Source organism: Crassostrea angulata, chromosome 7 (assembly GCF_025612915.1).
Source record: "Crassostrea angulata isolate pt1a10 chromosome 7, ASM2561291v2, whole genome shotgun sequence".
Classification (NCBI taxonomy): Eukaryota; Metazoa; Mollusca; class Bivalvia; order Ostreida; family Ostreidae; genus Magallana; species Magallana angulata.
This window is the reverse complement of record NC_069117.1, coordinates 40,636,230-40,641,146: the sequence shown is the minus strand read 5'-3', so window position 1 is coordinate 40,641,146 and position 4,917 is coordinate 40,636,230.

The window sequence follows — 4,917 nt, the reverse complement described above, 5'->3', positions numbered from 1 at the left end:
TGTTCTTCGGGTAAAATGTTACATCTAACAAGCCAGTCAACGCATTGCATCCATTTCTCCTGAAAGAAAAAAGAGGCCAACAGGCCCAAACGGTAATATGAGTATCATTGCACATACACACTGTCAGACCTTTTGAGGACTTTCATATATGCATGAATTTCACAATTTTTAAAGAGGACTTCATGACCATTATTACAATGCATTTAGTTTTTTCCCACACGTGTGGAAGTAGAGAAGAAGATTTTTGAAAAACTTGGTGTTTTTTTTATAATTGGTACCACCCTGTGGCACCCATGGAAGGTAGAGCCATAAATTTCATATGGTTTTTCTTGCCATAGAAATGCTTAACACCAAAAATGGTAGCAATTCATTTTCATTTGGCTTTGTATTTTTTTAAAAGAAGTTAAAATGTAAAATTATTAACGCACGACACACGACGGACAAGCACATGACTTCATAAAAAGTTGAAATAATGTAATTTTAGCAGCGCAAAGATTGTACATTATTAGTCCCCTACCGGTTTCACCGGAGGGGACTATAGCTTTCCTCTGCATCTGTCAGTCTGTCCGTCCGTCCGTCTGTCTGTCCCACCTCAGTTTTCCACTTTTTTTCTTTATGCGTTTGAGGAATAATATTAAATTTGCTGAACAGCTTCAAAAGGTCAAACTACAGATCAAGTTTACACTTTTGTAGCGTCTGGTTGACATATTTTCGAGAAAATTAACTTTTATATTCCAATTTTTTTTATGTTCGGGTTCGTTATCGGGTTCGGTGTGTATTGAATAATTGAGGAAAGTATGTGGTGAGTACTGTTATCGTGCATTGCTTGCACCATTACTTTTATTGCTTATAACAAACAAATAAGTTCTGTAAAATAGTGTCAAGCATTGTGGGCTTATTTTATTTTTGAGGTGCCATCTTTTTGCTGGTTTTTTATATATTGTATATAATTTTGAACTGAATATTGTTTTTCTGTAATTTAAGGGGATCAGCATATTGATAAGTTGTTTAACATTTTGTGAGAACAGTTTTGGGGTCTGATCCCCTACTATGTTGTTTATAATTTTCTTTACTTTCGTCATTTTTAATAAATGACATATTTCATCATGCACAAGTGTTGAGTTCATTCTATCAGACAGCAAAAACAGAGCTGCGGTGAGGTTATGCAGCATGAGAAAACATAAATTGTGTTGTAAATTTAATCGACAGGGTTTTTTGTATTATTGCAATCGGGTTCGTTATCGGGTTGGTCCGTTTATTTGGGGTACAGTAAGAAATGGTATTCTGCATAACAGTGCATTGTTTTCACAAATTTCTACCAGCAAATACTTAATGGACTTGGTGAAATTACAGGAGATAAAATAATACAGCATTATTGTAAATAATAGCATTTTTGTAAATTGTGATATGTTATTTTTATGCCAGTACCAAAAATAATAGTCTAGTCATAATATAATTGTAATTCTAATTTTGAGTATTTAGCAGAGCTTCTGTAATTGTCTACATTAGCCAATCAGAGTGCGGCGTTTAGTCGAGCGATGTTTTGACTACGTCATTTTAACTGTCAGCTGTCAACAAGTTTGTAAATACCGCCTTCTCCCCCTTCATCACCTGTGTAGTTGGGGATTTATTTTGCACTGTATTACACATGTATGTTGCTCTTGTTGTGTGAAATGCTGTTTTGTTCAACAATATTTTTGTTGTATGTATATTTGGTACATGTTGATATTGTATACATCTCTGTTTAACATGGGGAGGTCATTTGCTCACCTTTTATAACTTACATTCAATGTCTGGTAATTGATATTATGACTGTTTGAAGACCTCCCCTTATTGCCTTATATTTCTTATTAGCAAAAATAAATGGCAATATATACACACAACCATGTTTTATGTTTTTCTATCAATACTATCCAGATCAACAATATTACATAAAGAGTATTATTTTAGCCATTTTTTATTTAATTTTTAAATCAACTATGTAGTTTGAATTTCCCTGTTCTTATATCTCTGATTAAAGCATAACTTCTCTTTAGTTTTGAAATAGATGTATGCTTCGAAGCTTTCATAGAATAATACAAACCGGTAGGGGAAGTGTATTGCTTATTTAATACTCTCAAATGCTTGTTACTATCTGCAATGGGAGCAAGATTCGCCCAATACTTGTGTTTGGGTTGGACAATGGAAAATTATCAAAGTCGAAAATGTTTGATATGTCGATAATGATGATTATCAATGTGAGACTTCTATAAATATTAATTTTCAACCAATGTTCTTCCTAAATGGTAAATCTGCCATTGGATTTTGATTTAAAAGTAAATATTTTACCTATCAGGCCAGGTTTTTTTTACTATATACTGCATATCTAAGCAACTTTTTTATTCACAAATGACATTAAGTTGAGAAAAATAAATATTGTAAACAAATTTTGGAAAAAAAATATTTGAACACGAAAAAATGCCTATGATAAAACTTTTGCCTTTAATAGAGATTTTGTGAAATATTATTGAAATTAAGTCGTTTATATATTAAATCCGCTGTTACTGAGAAATTATGATGAAAGCAATTGATTCATCTTAAAATAAATACACCATCCATGTACATCAAGTAACGAAATATGAGCTAGGTTCCTAACTAAATGATATATTGCGAATAGCAAAATAATTGACCTTTAGGGTCGGTATTGTTTCTGTCTATACAAAAAGCATATTATTTTCGTTCCACTTCTTGATTTTAGGCCATACACAGTGAATTCTTAGGTTCTAGTTCTCATAAAAGCTTTACAGTCGTTGTCCGAGCAGTATGAGTTATAGACGCTTTTTTTATATTTTATTAGTCCCCTACCGGTTTTCACCGGAGGGGACTTTAGCTTACCTCTGCGTACGCCAGTCCGTCCGTCTGTCTGTCTGTCTGTCTGTCTGTCTGTCTGTCTGTCTGTCTGTCCGTCCGTCTGTCTGTCCCACTTCAGTTTTCCACACTTTTTTCCTTTATGCGTTTGAGGAATAATTTGCTGAACAGCTTCAATATGTCAAACTACAGATCAAGTTTACACTTTTGTAGCGTCTGGTTGACATATTTTCGAGAAAATTAATTTTTTATATTCCAATTTTTTAATGTTCGGGTTCGATATTCTGCATATCACAATTTCCACAAACCAGTAGGGGGCGTGTTTTGCTTATGCAATATTCTCAGAATGCTTGTTATCTTTATTTTCATATGCAGTTTACTTTCTATATTACGAAACATGTACTAAATAAGCGTTTATTTGCAACCAGGGGCAACTATCGAACGTCTCGCATGACGCGATTTTAAAGGTCGTTTTATGCATCATTAATATCTTTTATTCTACTGAAAACATTAACAAAATATCCTATAAAAAAACGAGTGTGGAATTTTACTTCATTCCCGTATTGGATCATAATTACGATGATAAAATTTTCACATATGCGATATCCACAATGACGTTCAAATCGGGAAGGGGGGGGTTGGGGTTGTTCTTATATATCATTCAATTTCGAACATGATAATTGAAAATTATGCGAAACATAACACTTGACCCTATCTGGATAAGCACACCTTACTAAATGAAATTGCCAATTATCTGCACGTGCTGAACGTGGAATATAAGCAAACCTTAACTCTTTACGGCAAATGATGCACGTTGCCTCAGTTATTCCAACAGTGAACACTTTCATCATTGTTTCTAAATGGTACTAACAGGTTTAAAAACTCTATTGGAACATAAAAGCAACTTATTGGAACACAAAACCTTCACTTTCATCTCTAAATAAAGGACAGGTACCTAGAAAATGGCAATCAGGCATCTTACCCGAGAAGTCAATTCCCGAATACGCTGAATGGATGATGATGAAACCTAATTTCTCTGTTTATTCTTTAACCAATACCAAAAGATCTAGATTTTTTTGTTAAAAAGATTGAAATACATGCTTTACATACAAAGAAATACCAAATTTGAACATCATGACCACACCCCTATCATGAGGTGGGAATGCATGCAAATTACAAATGGATAAAAAATGCCCACAAACATAATTTTTCTTGATATATTTTCAATAAAGAAGAAATCAAACATATGTGTTTTGTTTTAAATGGGAGCGATTTTATGTACCTATGAGATTTTATCAAAAGAAATGTGAGATGAAGGCTATTTTTTGGTTTTCTGTGAAGAAAATTCAAGGAAGGGTGTGCTTTTTTGACAATCAGACATTTTAAAATTGTTTATAATGACTTTAATTGCAGATATTAACAATTTAGAATTACATGTAATTACATGCAATTTACATGTACTACATGTAAAATATATATTTAGCCATTAAATCTACTTTTTGTCTGTTTTAGCTTGAGAAAGGGTTTAAAACTTCATAAAACTGCATGGCTATCAATTAATTTCCAGAAAATTTAAAGAAAATGGTAAATATTATTCAATTAATCCAACTCAACCCTGCATCTTTCCTGTTCCCATATTGTTCAGCTTCAAGCCTAGTAAAAATTTGACATTTTCTTGAAGGTGGCAGGGGATATTTTTTTTGATCGAAGAAATGTGAGGCATATAGTGCTCATATATGTGATTTAATTTTTCAGTGGATTCTTAAATTTGTTTAAATTGGTTTGCATGCAGGGGACAAATGGTCCCGACTCTTGAGAATTTTTAAACATTTCAGAATAAAATAAGTACAACTTACATATAGCACTATATAGAATAGCCAGGGACGGTCTCAAAATTTTCTGAAAAATTGCCCTTTTTCACATTTTCACGGGTCCAGCACCACACTTCAATCCCGGGCAACTGCCATAAATTTACTACCACATGATTGGTAGCTTAATGTATACCCATGCAAATAATCACCATTTGATGGGGGGTCAATCACCTTCTTTTCGTGTGACATTTCGTGTTCT